Below are 20,786 nucleotides of genomic sequence, written 5' to 3'. Positions count from 1 at the left end.
TTTTCTGAATTTGTGAATTGGGAAGAGGTAGCTTGGGCTTTGCATATTTAAGCCAGATTGGGAAAGTTATGAACATTTGAGTCACTTAGAACAACTCAATCACATAATTCTTGTTAGTAAAATTTCAGAAAAATTCCAGGGTGGTAATAAACCTGTTCAGACAAAGAAAATGAAAAAAAGAGAAAGGAAAAAAGCCTTTTGTGCTTAAGTAAAACTAAAACTGAAGGTGAGCATTTGGAAGGGGCCAGGGTAGTAGCAATTTATTAGCCAGCAGCTAAGTAACACTTCATAAACACAGGTTCAAAGAGTGCAAAATCCATGTTGAGACTAGGGCTTCATAAGTCTAGTTAAAACAATTTATTGAGACCAAGTTTCTTCTCTTGTCATTCTTAGACCATCAAGAAAGAGATTTTGCTTTTTAAAAATAAAGCTTCCCCAATTTATTCCTCACAACTGTAATGCTGGTTGGGTGTTTTTTTTTTATTGTTGTTGTTATTTTGTTTGTTGTTTAATATTTGCTCTCAAACATTCCAGATTTGACCTCAATCTCCACACCATAGTTCCTCACGGCATTGAATGCGCACAAAGTCACACAGAACTAGAACTATGACTCAGTTTTAAACAAGTCAACTTTTGTACCAGCATCATATTCATTTGAGCTTCATGAGCTTGGGAAGGTATTTAAGCCAATTTTTGTAAGCGTGAAAAATGAGGCTTTTCAGTGATTTTCCATAGATAGCACTGTGAATGTGAAATGGGCCTAAAACTCCAATTCAAAATCCCAGGCTTCCTGTTCAGTGCCCTCTCTGACCCCTCCATTCATACTGTGATTCGTCCCACATCCGACTTGTCAGTATATCCTATTTGCTCTATCAATGTACTCAGAAGACAACTCCTACCCCCAATCCCACCACCTGGCCCAAACCGTCATTATCTTTGTCCTACGTTGTTGCCATAGTTTTCTAATTAATCTCTCTGCTTCTGCCTTCTGCCCCTTTAATCTATTCTTATAACTGTCTTAAAATATAAGTCAAGACAAATCATGCCATTCTTCTATACAGAATTCCCAAGAGCTTCCTATCTTATTTAAAGTAGAAGCCAAAGTCTTTATATGATCTCGTAGGCTCCTACATGTTTAGTCTCCCCGATACTCTCTGGAATCATCTCTTACTGCTCCTTGCTCTGCCAGCCATACTAGCCTCCTTGATATTTCACCAACATTCAGACATTCTTTCATCACAGGACCTTGGTACTGACTCTTCTCAGCCTGGAATGTTCTTGCAGGTAGCCACATAAGCTCTATCCCCAGGAAATATTCCCTATCTCTCTCTCCTGCTTCATTTTCCTCCACTGCACCCATCACCATCTAGCATGTAATATGTTTTGGTTGTTTATTTTGTTTATTATGTCTCCTTCTGTTAGACTGTAAGCTTCATTAAGGCAGAGATATTTTTCTTTTTTTACCTGTTTGCTTGCTTGCTTGCTTTTCCTGAGCACCTAGTATAAGTGGTCAATACGTATTTGAACAAATTGATTTTGTGCGAAGACATTATGGGAGGAATAATAGCTTTGTGTTGGGACATCCTTTCTGCCCTATGGGAGAGTGTGATTGAACTAGAGAGGAGGAAAAAGGACTTTTAGAAATTGGTGGTCATAAGCATGAGGCATAGAGATGAGCGTAATAAATTTAGAGCCAAAAGAATGGGGTTTAAGTTTCATTCCTGGCATTTAGTAATGTGTGATCTTTGGCCAGTCACTTAATCTCTCTGAATTTATAATTCCTCAATTATAAATTGGGTATGTACCAAGTCTGTCTTATTGAGCAACTCTAAGGCTCAAGTGAGAAAGGGATGTATCTCCCAACATGTGCAAGTTTATGTGCTGAGGCATGTCTGCTCTATGACCTCAAAATTCCCACTAAACTGGAAAGCAACTGAGACACAGGCCTCAGGTCCTCAGTCACTTTCTAGTTCCTTCACACCCCCACAGTCAGCCCCACCCTTGTCCAGATGTGGGCGTGAGGTTGAGGAGGAGATAAGAGTGCTGGCAGTGGGAGCTGCCTTCTGGCTGAGCAGAGAGAAAACCTGCTGGGTTTTGCTTCAATACAAGCAGATGCCGCCATACACCATCCAGGATGATTTGGCCTGTCCTTGTGCTGAGGATAAGACAAAAAGGAATAATACAAAAATTCTTGCTATTTACCATTTGGCTTTCTGAATACAGTTTGGCTATCTTGTTCTAGAATGTTGACAGCCACGACCTATCATCAGAGATGGCAGAGAGCCTTCTAAAACACTGAAAGACAATGCCAAAATGGATATCCCTGAATTCTCTCCCTAAAATTATGTGGCTTTACCAGATCTGATAATACGTCAGGATAGAAGGACCTTGCCAGAATTTGCAAGGCTCCAGAGAATGCAACAGACACTTTGCTATGTTGAACCAAAATCATATTATTAATAGCTTAGATAGTGGAAAATTCAGCTCAAATAATTGGAACTCAAAAAGATAGTTATGTTTTTCTGGAAGTAGCTTTCCTTTTTCAGTCCAACAGCCTAAAGGCACTGAAGCCAGCTGCCAGATGATGTACTTTGCAGACCACGACTCTGTGTCTGGTGTTTAGTCTGTATCTAGTAAGTTCCTCAACTTGTACACATGTTGTTTCCCTTCTTATATTAATCAATCAAAGACAATATTTTAAATATCTCATGTAAAAGTAAGTCAGGTGATAGCTTTAATTACATGCTTTTAAGTAATATATTAATTAATAAGCCAGATGGCTCTTAGGTAAGAAATATCAGGAAGCACTAAAATTTCAGTGACAGTGAGCAGTGTGAAAGAAACACATTGATTCTATCGTGTACCTTCAGGGGTGAGTAGGACTGAACTAGATCAGTGTTCGTGAAATACAGCCTAAAACGATCCTAGAATTTTATTCCCCCTTTCTACGTGTCCCAGTGGGTTTCTAAGAAGCCAAGCCAGTTCGGCAGCCACCAAGATATGTTTGGAACCCCTTGGTTAAAGGAGATGCTTCTTTCTACTTCGTCTTACAGCTAAATTTAATTTCCAAATATCTTGGAGTGACAGAATGTGTTCTTTTAGGGAACTCCAGGCCTATTCACTTGTATTTGATTTATCTAGGTTCTATCCTGAATGTGTCATCAGAAGCGTTCATCGTGTAGAAATAAAGGTTAGCTACAGTTTGAGACCTAGCATTTCAAGAGTTGACTGACATATATGCCCCCAGCTAAGCTGAAACTTCTGACATATGCCTACAGGCACAGCATCATGTGAGTCTCTGTGGAAGAGTGAGTAAGAATATAGAAAGTCAGAGATAGAAGGGATTTTAGAGATGAGGAAACTGAGGCCTAGAAAGATCAAGTGACTGAAATCACAAGCCTCGCTCCTTTACCAGGACAAATGAGAGAACCAGGCAGCAGAAATTTCCAGCATAGCTACAAAGACTGTTATGTGGCTTGACAGACTCTGGTTAGGGGTACTGACTCAGCAGAGAAAAACCATTTCCTACATTTAAATATAGCTTCAGGACCTCAGCACTTACTGGAACCCCAGACTTTCCTGAACTGCTTCCCTCGGTATGAGGTTCAAAGCTATTCCCATCACTGGTATTGACGTACCTCCAGCTTCCTTGGGTGTTAACAGGTAAACATGTGGTTTGACAGGCAATATGTGCAGTTCTGATTTTGTGCTTAAATTTTGGAGAATTCTTTCCCTTAGTTAGAATAATTTTGATTGTTTTCAGCAAAGGTATTTTTTCCCTTGTATCTTGATGAGAGAGAGAGAGAGAGAGAGAAAGAGAGAGAGAAAGCACATTCTTGGGTGAGGATAGGAAAGTTTCCAAAAATATCAGGTTAACAATGAAAACAAAACAAAATGAAAAAAACCAAGAACGACTTATGAAGCTAACACTTAACAAAGCGAGACTTGAATGAATTTCCATTCACTCTCACCAAAAGCTAAACATACCAGAGAACATTTCAACCCTGGTGAAAAGATGAAGAGAAAGAAAACAAATGATTTCACAAGTTTGGGGCTCATGTTTGGCTTGGTTTATTGAATAAAGAGATGGACTAGAGGTGATAATGTCATTAGATGAATATAATGATAATTGGATTTCATATCAATTAAGTATATAATAATTTCCTGACCACACAGTTGTTAGAGAGTGACATTGCACTTCTCTTTTCTGTTTTATACATGTGTTTCTGCTAGTTGTGTTTATGGTGATCAGAATAGCATCATGTACCGTGCAGTGGGTAGCATTTATCAAGTACTATTTCCGCCACCTAAATGTGCTGGGTCCTAAGAGATAGCTGCAGAGGGAGGCACTGATCAAATCCTTTCCTTGGAGAAATTTAACGCTTAAATGACCAAACAACAACAACAATAATAGCAACAAAAACTTACCTGCATGTTTTTAAAAACAACTTGCGAAAATTCATGAAATAATGTCATAATAAGAAATACAATTTAGAAATGTATTTATTATAATTCAGTTTATACTTTGATTCCACATAATTGCATATGTTATGATAAGATGTCTTAGATATGGATGATAAGGAATAATATCGGCCCCTATGTTGATTGCTGTTGAAATTGAGGTTCATTATACTCCTCTCTCTACTTTTCCAAATGTTGGAAAATCTCATAGTCCACATTTTTAAAAAAGAGCCGTGTTCCAAATTTGTTTCACTAGCTACTTGAGGGTGGCTTTTCATCTAAGCAAGAACACTATTATCTCCTCCAGTTTCACAATCTGTTCATCTCTGTCACCTTTTCACCTGGTTTCCAAATAAAATCTTTTCTCAGTCCACAACCTTTAATTACATTACTCTAGACGCTTATCAATGGAAATATGATCCTGAATGCTCTGCTTTTGATCTTACATCAAATCCCAGGTGTTAAAATGATTATACAACCCCTCTCTTGACAAAGGTCATAGTAGTAAGGAGTTGACAGAAAGTAATCAGACAGGTTTACCTTTGGATTGAAAAGAAAATCACCATGATCAGGATACATGGCAGAGAGCTTTGCTATAGTTTCTTTTACCAATTGGGGTGACTATCTTGACCTTCAATGCTTTATCAAAGAGTACACTATTGAAGATGATATAATAGTAGTGATATTTACTTCACACTTTTTGGGAGTATCAGTCTTTCTCTACAAGGTCTGACAATTAAGTTCAAGAACTTGTAGCCACAACTTGTTGCTAAACTTTTTTGATATCAGACAGATTATTCACTATGAATTTGTAACAACTGGACAAACAGTTAACCAAGTTTACTATTTGGAAGTGCTGAAAAAGCTGCATGAAAAAGTTAGGCTAAAACGACCTGAACTTTTCATCAACAATTCATGGCTCTTGCATCAGGACAATGCACCAGCTCACACAGCACCGTCTGTGACGGAGTTTTTAGCCAGTAAACAAAGAACTGTATTGGACCACCCTCCCTACTCACCTTATCTGGCCCCCAACAACTTCTTTCTTTGCCCAAAAGAAGATAATAGAAATATTGAAAGGAAGACATTTTGATGACATTCAGGACATCAAGGGTAATACAACAACAGCTCTGATGGCCATTCCAGAAAAAGAGTTCCAAAATTGCCTTGAAGGGTGGATTAGGTGCTGGCATCAGTGCATAGCTTCCCAAAGGGAGTACTTCAAAGGTGACCATAGTGATATTCAGCAATGAGATACGTAGCATTTTTTCTAGGATGAGTTCACGAACTTAATTGTCACGTGTTCGTATGACTACAGTGTTCCTGCTCTTTGTTTGAAGTAGATACAGGCTAATGTCCACCCATCTAGGTCAGGTACCTCATCATTTCTGGAGTTATACTATATATAATATTATTGCAAAACTTTAAACACATATTTTATTTCTCATCCTCAGATACTCTAAGCTATTAAAGCCAGCTCCAAGCATATTTTCAAACTCAAGTTCTGATGAACCAGACCCAGGAGTTATGACTTTTTACTCACCATTGGACTCACTTCACAGTAACCTTTATGAGTAATTGACTAAGAACACATAATTCATCTAAATGGTGTGTATTCTTGGACCACATAATCTTTGCCCATTACAGAATCACTTACACCTTCTGCTTTTCCTGAACAATGTTGTGAGAAGCATTTGTGGGCATTGTCAATGTATTTGCTGAGAAATGATGCTGAGGTCAAAATACATCATTATACTGCTTAGTGCTCCAAGTACACACCAATATTTAAAAACCAAAAAACAAGAAACATTATTGTCCAAAGGAATTGGCACTCTCCCTCTTTTCTGATTCTAACTTTATAATTGACTTATTTTCCCTTCATGTCTTGACTATCAAGAAAGCAAAGTCCAACTAAGAGGTTTTTTCTAATTATAAAAGTAAATAATACATGCTTATTTTAGAAAATCACTAAAGTTCAGAAGAGTAAACATGGAGGAAGAACAGAAAATTAATCCATTATCCCAGCATCCAGAAAACATACTGTTAATACTTTTGTAAGAGCCAAATATGACAATCAATTGATGGAATTGAATTTACTATTATGGTTGATATGAGTGCTCACCTTTTACTTTTAAGATTTTTATTCAAATATAGCTAACATATAATATTATATTAGTTTCAGGTGTGCACCATAATTATTCAACATTTATATACCTAAAGAAGTGATCACCATCATAAGTCCAGCAACTCTCTGACACCATACCATGCTATCACAATATTATTGACTATATTCCCTATGCTGTATATTACATCCCCATCACTTATTTTATATCTGGAAATTTGGACCTCTTATTCCTCTTGTATTTCCCCCCACTTTTTAATTTTTTCAATTACAGTTGACATTCAAGAGGATTTTATATTAACTTCAGTTATATGGCATAGTGGTTAGACATTTATATAATTTAAGAAGTGATTCCCCTGACCAGTCTACGACCCACCTTGCACTATACACATTTATTACCATATTATTGGCTATATTCCTTATGCTTTACATCCCTATGACTATTTTGTAACTACCAATTTGTACTTCTTAATCTCTTCACCTTTACACCCGGCCCCCAACCCCCTTCCATATATCACCCCAATAAATCTAGTACCCATCTGATACCATACATAGTTATTACAATATTATTGACTATATTTTTTATGCTATACTTTATATCCCTGTGACTATTTTGTAACTACTAATTCGTACTTCTTAATCCCTTCCCATTTTTCACCCACTGCCTATCCCTCCTCCCATTTGGCAACTATCAAAATGCTCTCTGTCATCTATGAGTTTATTTTGTTTTGTTAGTCTGTTTATTTTGTTCTTTAGAACCCATATATCAGAGAAATCACATTATATCTGTCTTTTCTCAGCACAGTACCCTCCAGATTCATCCATGCCACTGCAGATGGCAAGAACCCATTCCCTTCCCTGACTGAGCAATATTCTATTGTATATATGTACCACCTCCTCTTTATCCATTTATCTATCGATGGATACCCAGACTGCCTCCACATCTTGGCCATTTTAGACAATGTTGTAATGAACATATGGATGGACACATCCCCTTGAAGTAACGTTTTGGGTTTCTTTGGATAAATACCAAGAAGTAGAATTACTGAGTCCTCCTTTGTCTCTTATTATAGCCTTTATTCTAAAGTCTATTTTGTCTGGTATAGATATTGCTACCCCAGCTTATTTGTTTGTTTTCATTTTCATGAAATATATTTTTCCATCACTTTATGTTCAGTCTGTGTGTATCTTTCGATCTGAGTGAGTGTCTTGTAGGCAGCATATTGTAAGGGTTTTGTTTTCTTATCCATTCAGCCTCCCTATGTTTTTTTATTGGAGCATTTAATCCATTTACATTTAAAGTAATTGTTGATAGATATGTAGTTATTGCCATTTTATTATTCATATTTTAAATCTTTTCCTTTTTCTTCTTAAAAAAGTCCTTCCGACATTCCTGGTAATAGTGGTTTGGTTGTGATGAACTCCTTTAGCTTTTTCTTGTCTGGGAAGCTCTGTATCTGTCCTTTGATTCCAAATGATAACGTTGCTGGGTAGAGTAATCTTGGTTGTAGGTCCTTACTTTTCATCACTTTGAATATTTTGTGCCAATCCCTTCTTGCCTGTAAAGTTTTTGTTGAGAAATTAACTGATAGACTTATGGGAGCTCCCTTGTATATAACTAACTGCTTTTCTCTTGCTGCTTTTCATATTCTTTCTTTGTCTTTAACCTTTGATATTTTAATTATAATGTATGTTGGTGGGGGCCTGTTTGGGTTCATCTTATTTGGGACTCCCTATACTTCTTAAACCGTATGTCTCTTTTCTTTCTCAGGTTAAGGAAGTTTTCCATTATTATTTCTTCAAATACATTTTCAATTCTTTGTGTTCTTTCTTCTTCTGGTACCCCTGTAATGTGAATGTTGGTACACTTGATGTTGTTCCAGAAATCCTTTACACTATCCTAATATTTTTGGATTGTTTTTACATACATTTTGCTGTTCTGATTGGGTGTTTGATGCTACCTTATCTTCTAAACTGCTGATTCAGTCCTAAGCCTCATCTAACCTATTGTTGATTCCCTCTAATGTATTTTTCATTTCAGTTATTGTATAATTTATGTCTGATTTTTTTTTTATGTTTTCTGTCTCCATTTTTATGTTTTCTATCTCTTTGTTGAAGTTCTCCCTGAGATCATTGATCATCCTTATAACCAGTGTTTGGAACTCTGTGTCTGGTAGATTGCTTGTCTCCATTTTGTTTAGATCTTTTTATGGAACTTTGTTTTGTTTTTTCATTTGGGGTATTTTTTTTTTTTTTTGTCTTCACATTTTTGCTGCCTCCCTGTGTTTGTTTCTATGTATTAAGTAGGGCTTCTATGCCTCCCAGTCCAAGCAGAGTGACCTTATGTAGTAGGTGTCTGTGGGGCCTCAGTTGCTCAGTCTCCCTCATCACCTGAGCTGAGTGCTCCAGGTGTTTCCCTTGTGTGGGTTGTGTGTGCCCTCCTGTTGTTGTTGAGCATTGGTTGCCATTGGCATGTCAATGGGAACAATTGACCCTCAGGTTGTGAGGAGTGGCCATGAGTACAGTGCAGGAGCTGTTGTGCAGAGGCTGACCTTATGGAGGATGATTCACTTTAGTAGGGCTCTGGTGCTTGCCCAGTGTGCTTTCTGGGTGTGTCGTTGTTGGAGGCAGTCAGGTGATGCTGCAGCTTGGTCTGAAGCTGTCCACCAAGTGTGCCAGCCTTAGGGCCTCCTGGAAGGGGCCCTAGTGCCAGCCAATTTCAGCTGTAGCCTGTGACCTGCTTGGGGCCACCTGGCATAAGCTACTAAATGAATTCTAGATGGCCGCCAACCAAACTGGGCTTGGATGTGCCTCAAGAAGCCAAGCCATGAACCAAAACTGCCTGCTGCTAGTGCCAGGCTTGGAGCTGCTTAAGAAGAGGTATGGGACACACTGAAGTCAGATGCTGCTTGCTTGGGTTGAATGTTCAGGAGGAAAAGGTCATTGCATTGAATTGGGTCTTTTAATACATTATTATGCTTTTATTTTTCTCAGATTTACATATTTTGACTACAGTTTTCTGAAATCACTTCTCAGAAATTCTCAGATTTTAATCACATTATTGTCCATTATCTCTGGTTTGGTTGGGTTAAAAATAATACAGTTAGGTCCAAACAGGAAGATTAGTGTCCAGGGCAGGAAGAAATTAATGTTGACCATGCCTGGAAAATAGATTGGGAATACCTGGCAGAGCTTCATATCTGTGGAGCCATCTCCCTAAAGGTGATTCATTTGATGCTTTCTATATTTATAGAGGAGCAGACTTTCCTTCAAGCAAATAAAGAAGATGCCTCTTTAATATTATTAGAACCTCTTTCTTTGTGCCAATAGCCTGCCTGGGGACTCAAAACTTACATAAATGCAGTTGGCTTTAAAGTCAGCAAAATAATTTCCCTTGCTTGTGAGAGGGTAAAGAATCAATAATTTGAATGCAATTAAGTTATCCTATTAGATGACTTTTAGGAAGCCACGAGCAGGGGTTCTTAACCTGGGTTTCTCTTTCTTGAAACTATTATCACATCAAAATTCTTTTCATCTAGTTATATCTAGTTCTGCCAGTTTATAACAGCAAATATTATTTAGTTTTCCCAAGTCTCCAGGGTTTTTGTTGTAGTTGTTATTGTATTGTTTTTTGTTGTTGTTATAAAATAGAATAATGGTACCTTTACATAGGGTTGTGGTGAATATTAAATAACATAACATATGAACAGCAATCAGCCCCATGCCTGGTAAAATCACAAAGTGCTCAATAAATATTAGATATTTTTGTTGCAATAAAGAGAGTCCTTGGCTAAGTGCAGGAAAGAATTCAAGCGTGAGCCAGGAAATAACATGAAAGTAGTTTATTGAATAAAAATCTACTCCATAGGCAGAACAGAGGTGGCCTCTGAGTGAGAGACAACCTGGATTTAAGATGTGGCAGTAATTTTTATTTGGTAGGTGTTTTACTTAGAAATGAAGTGGGGGGGGGGATATATTCTATTAGTTCTAGGAAATGGGTGGATTTTTCTGGGAATTTGGGATATACCCACTTTTTGTCCTTATATGGTCCTCTCCAGAGATGTCATGGCACTAATGGGTGTGTAATTTCGTGAGAAGAGGTATTATAATGACCATATAATGTGGCTGGAGATTACTTGGAGGTAAATCTCATCGTCATCTTGGTCTTGGACAGTTCTAGCTGGTTTCCACTACTCCAATTTCCAAAGGCCAATGATTTCATAACTCAGCCCCTCACACTCTTGACCAATTCCAATAATGAAAAAGTTCCAACCCATCCTCCTGTATTTAACCTTTAATTTTTTTGTTCTTAAAAACTTGGAAATAAAACTTCTCATTTTCTCACTTTGTACTCTTTCCCTATGTGACCTTGTCTCTGGCTATTCAACCGCCAACAACTCCTGCAGCTCTTGATTTTTTTACTGTCTCCAGTTTTATCTTTTACAGAATATCATATAGTTAGGATCATACAGTATGTAGTCTTTTCAGACTGTCTTCTTTCACTTAATAGCATGCATTTAAAGTTACTTCATGTCTTGTTATGGCTTGATAGTTTTTTTGTTCTGTTTTGCTTTTAACATTGTATGATATTTTATTATTTGATGGACCACAGTTTCACCAAGGACATCGTGTCTGCTTCCATCCCTGTGCCAGTTTCTATGTGAACAGTTTTTAACTCATTTGGGTAAATACCAAGGAGTGTGATTGCTGGATCATATGGTAAGAGTATGTTTAGTTTTGGAAGAAGCTGCCAAACTGTCTTCCAAAGTGGCTGTACCATTGTGCATTCCCACCAGAAATGAGTGAGAGTTCCTGTTGCTCCACATCCTTGTCAGCATTTGATGTTATCAGTGTTTAGATTTTTCCATTCAAATAGGTAGGTAGTGGAGTCTCTTTGATGTGGAGCATCTTTTCATATGCTTCTTTGTTGAGGTGTTTTTAAGGTCTTTGTCCCATTTTGTAAATTGTGTTGTTTGTTTTCTTATTGATGAGCTGTACTATTTGTATATTTTAGGTAATAGCCTTTCATCAGATGCGTTTCTTAGCTTTGTTCAGTCTTGGGTTACTTACTTGGGAGAAAAAAAAGACGCAATTAATACTTTCTTGCTCTAATCTAATATTCTTCAAATTAGTTGCCATTAAATTGAGAAGAATATGGGGAGGCATAAAGATTGGGAAGCAAAAAAGTGAGGCAAGCTGGAAAACTATGTCTAAAGAAGAGTATTGGGTGTTTCTTGGACACAGAACTCACTGGAAGAAGAGTACTACAGAAGCCTTGTAAGTTTCTGATGAAATTGCATTACAAAAGAAATCATAAGATACAACTGAAAAGCATTCAATTGTGAGAGATGTTGACAAGACACTTGGGTTCCCTTTAATAAGCAGATGATGGACAAACTCTGCGGAGCCCATTTTAGTGCCCAACCCTGTGCTTGGCATCAGTTGTAAATAAATATTTGTTTCCTCCCACACTGAATATCCACTCTTAATGATGATTCTATTTTTCTCTTCTACTAGGTCCCAAAATCTAGAAACAGATTGTTGATTTCTATGCTTTGGGGCTCCCTCCCTGTCAAGGGCTGCAGGAACTTGGTTTCTGGTGGAGTCCAGCATGGTATTTGGAGAAGGAAATCTCTTAGTCACTGTGGCATAACTAGTGAGACTACTCATTTTCCTTGAATACATTCTGCTTCTCTCCTACAAATGATTCTTCTGATTCTCTCAGTGACACAGTCTGGCCTAGAAATGACAGCATTTACTCACAAGTTATTCATAGTAAAGACCCCCTTTTTTATGTTTTGAACACTCATTTTGCCCCCCAGGAAATCCCTTCAGGTCTTTTGTTATAACTAAAAGTCACAGTTTATAGTCTGACTGATACCATGGGGACTGTAGGCAGAATGTTCTTACAAGATCTGTCCACAAAGACAGATAGCACCAACGGGCACAGCATGTTCTTTGGCTCTCTGTGAACTCTTGACAAGTTTTGCCTGGTGCCTTGGTTCTGATAGAATGTACACATTTCTGCTGGTATGTCAGAAGTTCCTGGAAGACTGGTCAACAGTGATATTAACCTTTTACTGCCTCCAATTTCTCCAAGTCCTGGTGCATTCAGTTGTATGTCTCATTTAAGAAGTGAAAAAAAAAAAAAAAAAAAAAATGGAAGGGAGAGGAGGGAGATTAAAAGGCAGGTAGGAAAGGGAAAGGGGAGAGAGAAAGGAAGGTGCTGTAGTTGACCTTCCGTTGGGTCTCCGCTGGGGACATAGCTGGGGGCCATGGCTGCTTCTACCTGGGGAAAGCCTACCCATTGTCTCCACTCTGCCCTTCCTCCCAGCCTCCCCCTTTCTTCATCCCTTCACCCCCTCTCCTTTTCCCATTACATTTTCCCTCCATAGTCAACCTAACAGGAGTTAATCAGATTCAGAGGAAGGTAGAAATCCTGAGACTTATGAACACAGACTGTGTTAGTGAGATAACAGTAGTTTCTGAATTAAAGAAAAGGATAAGAAAACTAATTTATTAGTGACCCAAGATAATAGTCAGAACAGATCGTTGCTAAAGAATCTCCTTTTCCTCAACTCCACAAAGAAGGCAAAAGTCCAAAAAAAAAAAAAAAAAGGAAAATACCTCTCCTGCAGTCTTCTTAACTCCATTCCTTCCTTTCCATTTTTAGGATTTCATTCTATATTTACCCAAAGGCTTCACAGACTTTATCCCATTCTAAAATCATTGTTTCTTTCTAAGATGTTGGAAGTAATTTTCCTAGTATCTAGCCCAAAAGAGAGACTTAGAAATCACTAGTTCCCTTTACTTTAGTTGAGGAGAAATTGACCTAATGTACTAATTCACAATAAGGTGTTACAGTCACTTTCAACCAGGAAATTTCCATTTTAAATATAGATTTTTGGAAAAGGCTTATTAACTGAGTAGAGATCAAATGTTGATCGCAAATGACCTCATCTACTAGCAGATGTGTTTTGTTTGGCCTACAAAGTACTTTAACAAATCAGAAAATATTCAATAAAAGTACATTATCTGACTCAGTTTTTTTAAAAAAAATCTTCCAGAGGGTCTCCTTATGCACAAATCTACAGCTTCCTTTAGCCTGGCCATGACTCTTGGTTTGCCACAAAACCCCCACATCTTGTCTTATACTCAGCCTGCTTCACTCATGTTGGCCCCTGCCCAACCCCTCATAGAGCTTGAATTTGTAACTTTGATCAAAAGGAATTAACACATATCTAGATTTCATGTACCCTCTTCTCCAGGAAGCTCCCCCTGAATCTCACCCTACCCTTTATCTCATGGCTCTACTCACTATAGCCTGTCTACTTTCTTTACTTTCTATGTCCCGTTCCCCAGCAAATTGTAAGTATCTTGGGTACAGAGGGTTTTCATGTTCTCTGTAACCCTAGCCCCATCATAATAGTGAGTGAAGCCTGGCAGGGAGATTAGGTCTCACCAACACAGGATGTGCTTCTCCTAGCCTGTCTTATTGAGATACAGTAGTCCCCCTTTATCTGTGGTTTTTCTTTCTGCAGTTTCAGTTACTTACAGTCCACCATGGCCCAAAAATATTAAGTGGAAAGTTTCAAGAATAAACAATTCATAAGTTTTAAATTGCACGCTGTTCTGAGTGGTGTAATGAAATCTCTCTCCATCCTGCTCCATTCCACCCAGGACATTAATCATCCCTTCATCCAGCGTCTCTATGCTGTATATGGTCCCACCCGTTAGTCACTTGGTAACCCTTTCAGTTATCTGGTCGCCTATCACAGTATCTCAGTGCTGTGTTCAAGCAACCCTTATTTTACTTAACTTTTATTGCAGTATATTGTTATAATTGTTCTATTTATTATCAGTTACTATTGTTAATTTCTTACCATGCCTAATTTATAAATTAAATTTTATCATAGTTAGGTATATATAGAAAAATATATATAAGGTTGGTATTGTCCACAGTTTCAGGCATCCATTAGGGGTTTTGGAACATATTCCTAGCAGCTAAGGGGGGACTACTGTACTTCCAGAAGGTTTTATTGTTTGTCATTTCTTTGTCTAAGTCTATCCTCTTCTGTGATTCTCTTCGGAGGACTGCTTTTGAGGCTATACTGTAGTTAGGCAGCCAAAAGAAAGATAATTCTATATAAACAAGTTATTTCTTATAAAATTCCAAAACTTGGAAAAGTGGTAAAGTATTATTTACATAACACAAAACTCTATAATATGGCTCTACCTAAGAAACAATCATTTGGAACAGAATACACATCTTCATGATACATTCTCTCTGCCCTCAAGGCATAGTTTAAGTGTTCTCTTCTCTAGAAGAATTTTTTTTTCAGGTATTCCAGGCTAAGATCCTATAGTACTTTTACAGATTTATATTTTAGTGTTGAATATAGAACTTAATTTGTTTTTCTCAGTGGGCTTGGGAACAGAATTTACATCTCATTTTTCTCAGTATCCCTAGTGCCACCCAAACCAAGCACATAGAAGGTACTCAATAAATATTTGTGGAATAGATTAAAGTTGTTTTAAATTTGGGATTGTAAAACGAACTTACATTGTTTCTATTTCAAACAATGGGGGGGAAAGGAAATTTACTAGCGTGTATAACATGTGATAGGGGCAACTATTGGTTCATGAAATACTCATGAGTATGTACTCTGGGTCATCAATAGCAAGATGTATTTCTTCCCATGGGTTATATAAAAGTATGAAAAACATTGAAATAAAGCATGACTGAGTTATTAATATATACACAACTCAGAAGACATTTTAGCATATATTTTGGTAATTTTTTGGTTAAAAACTTAAATGTACATGTAATTTTTTGGGCAACACAGCTATCCTTTCCTCCTAGGAAAATTTCAGATAATGTGCCGAGATCCTCCTGTAATCAGGTGATTATGTAGACATAATCACTTTCTGCTGACCAGCACAAGGTGGCTTGTGTTGAAAAAGACAAAAGTCACTCCTTTTCCTCAGTAGCAGAGCTGGGGTACACACCCAGGTGAGCCAGGTTCCAAAGTTCAAGTTCTTTTTTATTTACCTTACTGACAGAAACTGCTTCTTTTAGTAGCGGAAACTTCCCTTAGAGATGCCATTCACGGTCTTGTGGGAAATGACCCTGAAAATCCATCATCAGAGATCAAGAGGGAGTCCCAAAACTTTGCGTGCTCTCGGAAAGACCCCTCCTCCCACATCTCTTAAGTGTACTCTTCATCAACATTACCTAACATGTCTTTATCCCTGTTCATGTCAGTCACTGCAAGAAGAACAGGGATGACTCTTAGGAAAGCACTCCAGATAGTAATATCTATAAAGAGCTGTGAATCCCCTTTCCTGATACTTCCTTCCGCCAACCCCAAACTCCTGAAATCTTTCAACTCTGTTCCCTGGAACTCATGATCAATAATCATCACACACCACTGTGTCCTCAACCTTATTTCTAAAGGTTTCTTTTCATCTCTACAGGAACTGAAATGAACCTGGCGCCCCCTTGAGGACAGTGTTCTCCTGCAGCCCCCTGCAGTGGTTTTGCTTTCCTTGGACCACTGACCCTGAGTATGGCAGTATGGCGTGGGGAGATACTTCTGTTGCCTCTCAGTGCCACTTCTAGGCCGTTTTCCTTTCTGACTCCGGGAAAAGTCTTTTCTTTGAATCTCAACCCATCAATGTACTAACCTTCCTCTTTCTTATAGTCATCTATCTCTCTCTGGTAATTCCTCCTTATTCCTTGAAGATTTTCATTCCTGGTTGACTGCCACTGTCTTCTAAGATACTTCTGTCATAATTATTGGTTATATCAGTATGTATGTACATAGGTGATTCATTCAATTCCCTGGCCTCTTACCCTCCAGTAACCTGGTGCTCACTCTACCTTGGGCCCTTCATTCTGTGCTCATATCCTAATCTTTTTGTTATTGTAGAAATTGCTACTCTTTCATGACCTCATTTTCACATTTCCCACTGCCGTAAGACAACCATCTGTTTATTTCCTCAAGTACTCCAACTGTAACTATTCTGTATCTGTGGTTCTCAACTGAGGGCAATTTTAACACACACACCCTAACACCACAGGAGACACTTGGAAATGTCTGGAGACATTTATGGTTGTCACCACTGGATCCTAAGAGAATGCTAATGGAACCTAGTAAGTAGAGGCCAGGAATGCTACTAAACATTCTACAATGCATGGGACAGCCCTCCACAGCAGAGTTATCCAGTCCAAACTGTTAATAGTGCGAGGTTGAGAAAGTCTGCTTAATGTGATCAGGATCTACAGTCCAGTGATTCTACCATGGTGTTATGGATTGAACTGTGTCCTCCCAAAAAAAGATACTTTGAAGTCCTAACCCTTGGTTCCTCAGAATGTGAACTTATTTGAAGATAGGGTCAGTGCCAATATAATTAGTTATGTTAAAATTGGGTCATGGTGGATTAGGCTGGACTTCTAATCCAACATGACTGGTGTCCTCATAAAAAGAATGCCATTTGAAGAGCGAGACTAAGGAATTCCATGTGAAGATGGAGGATTGGAGTGATGCATCTACAAATCATGGAATGCCAAAGATTACCAGCAAGCCACCAGAAGTTAGGATGAGGCAAGGAAGGATTGTTCCCTAAGGGTGTCAGAGAGAACATGCCCTGCTGACACCTTGATTTTGGACTTCTAACCTCTGGAACAGTGAGGTAATAAGCAACCCATTTTATGGTACTTCGTTAGAGCAATTCTAAGAAGCTAATGCACATGGTTTCACTGGGCTTACTCCATTTATGCCCTTACTTCTTGTCTTGCCTAGTTTAAATAATGGTGGTTACTAAAGCAATAGAATCTGTAATCTTGTGCAGCACCTATTTATTCCAATCAGGAAGCAAAGAAATTGAAATCGGGGGCTTTGTTACAGTTTCATCTAGCCAAATCAAGTGATATGATGCTGTAAGTATATATGATAAAGTTTGGGTAAGATGAAACTGGAAAGAGGGCCAAAGCTTTTGTAATATGCTAAATTAATATACCTGTGGGTCTCCATTGACATAGCAGAATCCCTGAAAATGAGCTTAGCCTGTAAACCTAAACTGAATCTTCTTGGGATATGCTCTGTATATGCCATGTTGGTACATGTCTTCCAGGCTTTAATTCCTTGACCAATGACCAGTAACCTCACATCCATAGCATTGGTATCAAATCTCTGACCAATGACTCTGAGTGTATAATCTCAGCTACTGCAATGGGCCTAAAATGATGACTCTGTTTTACTTAGTTCAGTAAAGGAATTTGTAAGTCTGAGACTGTACAAAAAAAAACAAAAAAAACATACAGATGAACAAAAAATAAATATGGTATCTTTGTTTTTTACATACATTTATTTTTATGCAAATATAACAAAATCGTTTTACTGCTTTATATATGCCTTGTATTAAAGATGTTTAAAATCAACTAATAGTAGACAGGGGATTTTACCCATTTATATTTATGGTCAATTTTAAATACTTCAGATAATCTGATTGACTAAATTCATAAGTTTAGCTTTTAAGTTGTTAAAATGCTTAAGATAATCATATGTAAATTTATACCTTTTTTATTAGCTTTATTACAGTTTTTATGTGTTTAAGATGGTTTGGTTTATGGGGGTTGTATGTCTGCTTTCTTAAGTGCTTAAGATTCTTAAGGAAATCCATATATGAAATGTAGGTGGAAGTATTGACAGGAACGTAAGTAACCAGGTCTGAGAAATGGGTTTAATTATTTAGGAACATTCAAATTATTGGATTTATAAATTCATTTGTTGAATTATATCCATTTAAAATATAAAATAATTAAGTTTATATATAGTATCTAAAGAATTATGCACATTGTTTGTGAAATGTACAAGCTAACTTAACAATAAACAAGTACAAACTGTGTAATTTCAATCTAAAAATTCTTAAGTTACTAGATTTTTCCAATTGTGTTTAAAAGCTTAAAACAAGCAAGGTTTTCAATTTAGAACTATGATAATATAGGCTACTCTAAGTGTTGTTTTCTTTACACAAAAGTCTCTGTGAGACTTCAAAAAAAACACAACCAAAATGTTCAACTGATGTCAGCCTGAGATGGATTCAAAAAAATCTTTATGAAAGTGACTCCAGCTGAAAATAAGAAATCTGAAAGAGTTAGCCAGAACAGAAAGAGCTGCAGCAGGAGAGGGATGAGAGTGTGTAGGAGACCATGGAACTTCAGTTTTATTGGATCATAAAGGGTGGAACATAAATTCCTAGGGTGGTAGATGCCAAAATACCTTAATGGAAAACTATGCAAGATGCAGCCAAAAAATAAATGCTCTCCAAAATATCACCCACTACTAAAGCACACATACACATATTCAGTATGGTAAAAATAAATCTAACTGGCTTTTTCTAGAACTCTTTTCCATAAAAAGGCCTTAGTGGGCAGGGCCAACTGGGAAACAAGGCTTTGGTTTGTGCTTCCTTCAGGAGAGCCTGGTGCCAGCTCTGTGACTTAGGAAACAGAGCTCAATTGTCTCTCCCTTTCCTTCCCTCTCTTTTTAACCTAATGTTTCCTGAAAGGCAGTGGAACCCCAGCAAACCTCCTCCCCTTCTAGCCATAGGGTCTCCATCTACATGTGCATGAATGTGAGGAAGCTTTAAAGCAGATCACGAGGAAACATACTTGAATGGAATAAAACTTACTGCTGGCCCTCCCAGTCTACTTCAGACTCCTTCTCCTGCCTGACCACTTCTCCTACACAGCCTTCTCCCAGATTCAGTAGGTTCAACCATAAAGATTTTCTGTTCCTGTCACGCATCCGGGCCTTCCTTGGCATCTGCTATTTCCTCTACCTCAATTATGAACCTTGTCTGTCTTGCCCACTTCTATACTTCCGATGTCCAAACAGTACCTTCACATAATAGCCACTCAGAGAACACGTGTGGATACCTGAATGGAGAACAGGAACTGAAAGAACCTCTTTCAACAGCCTCTTAAGCATTTTTCACTGGAGTTCACTCAAGGAGCAGAGGGGACCCTCGTGGGCAGCACCAGACTTGCTTTCTGCCTCCTGCACAGGAAAGGTCTCGCCACCATCTTTCATGCAGCTTTCTGGAAAGTTCACAAAGTAAAGACTTTTAAAGGTACAGATGGACTCTGTGTACTTGGTCCTTTTTTTTTTTTTTTTTAATATACTGGGTGTCCAATGTCCTACCTAATCCCACAGAATAGAGGCCAGAATAAAGGAGAGCCAGGCTGGATTTCGGCTGCCTTTTTTATTTACTTGTTACTAACTTTTACATTTTCTCTGTGACCTGGAGCAACTCATTGATTTTTGTACATCTCTTTCCTTACACATAAAATTGGTTAAAGACCATATTTGGCTCATCAGGTTGCAGTGAATAACAACGATAGTGTTTTTAATTATTTAGTAAAGTTCCTCCAGAGCTGTATGCTCAATCAGTGTTAACTGTATTGTGGTTTCTGGTGATGCTATTATTAGCTATGGAATGAAGGAAAGTCTCACTTGGTGGATTTCAAACTGCATTTCAGATGACTGAAGTTTTCTTAGAGGTATTGCAAATTCTGAGAATGTTTAATTCTATTTTTAATAAACTTTTTAGTTTTTTTTAAAGAGACTAGTTTTAAGTTCACAGAAAAATTGAGCAAAACAGATGAGGTTTCCCACATATACCTTGCCCAGTCTGCCTATACAGCGCCCCCTATTAACACTCTTCACCAGAGCGGTACATGAGTGGTACATCAACTAACCTACACTGACATATCATTATCGCCCAAAGTCCGTACTGTATATTAGGGTTCACGCGTGGTGTTGTACATTCCATGGATTTTGACAAATGTACAGGCATACCTTGAAGATATTGCAGGTTTGGTTCCAGACCACCATGATAAAATGAATATTGCAATAAAGCAAGTCACATATTTTTTTTGGTTTCCCAGTGCATATAAAATTATGTTTACACTATACTGTAGTCCATTAAGTGTGCAATAGCATTATGTCTAAAAAAAATAATGTATATGCCTTACTTAAAAAAATACTTTGTTGTTAAAAAAAAAAAAGTTAAGCATCATCTGAACCTTTAGCCAGTCATAATCTTTTGGAGGTTTTGTCTTGATGTTGCACTGCTGACCAGTTGGGTGGCTGTGGCAATTTTTAAAAATAAGACAACAATGAAGTTTGCCAAATCA

At 37.8% G+C, this 20,786-nt stretch overlaps 1 protein-coding gene across 3 annotated transcripts in view; it reads left to right on the top strand.

Annotated features, from left to right (window-relative positions):
* Positions 1 to 18,496, top strand: part of LOC109449000 (OX-2 membrane glycoprotein) — a 42,859-nt gene extending 24,363 nt beyond the window's left edge. Inside the window, exons 7-9 of one of the 3 annotated variants that reach the window (XR_012496358.1) lie at positions 5,916 to 11,860; positions 12,101 to 12,239; positions 16,061 to 18,496. The gene's annotated coding sequence lies outside the window, so the exon portion shown is untranslated. Of the gene's footprint in view, positions 1 to 5,915; positions 12,240 to 16,060 lie in introns of all 3 variants that reach the window. The other 2 variants (XR_012496356.1, XR_012496357.1) reach the window with 2 other exon arrangements.
* Positions 18,497 to 20,786: the final 2,290 nt, after the last annotated feature.

Source organism: Rhinolophus sinicus, linkage group LG01, assembly GCF_036562045.2.
Source record: "Rhinolophus sinicus isolate RSC01 linkage group LG01, ASM3656204v1, whole genome shotgun sequence".
Classification (NCBI taxonomy): Eukaryota; Metazoa; Chordata; class Mammalia; order Chiroptera; family Rhinolophidae; genus Rhinolophus; species Rhinolophus sinicus.
The sequence above is the reverse complement of the archived record's forward strand: the minus strand, read 5'-3'. Positions and strand labels throughout refer to the sequence as shown.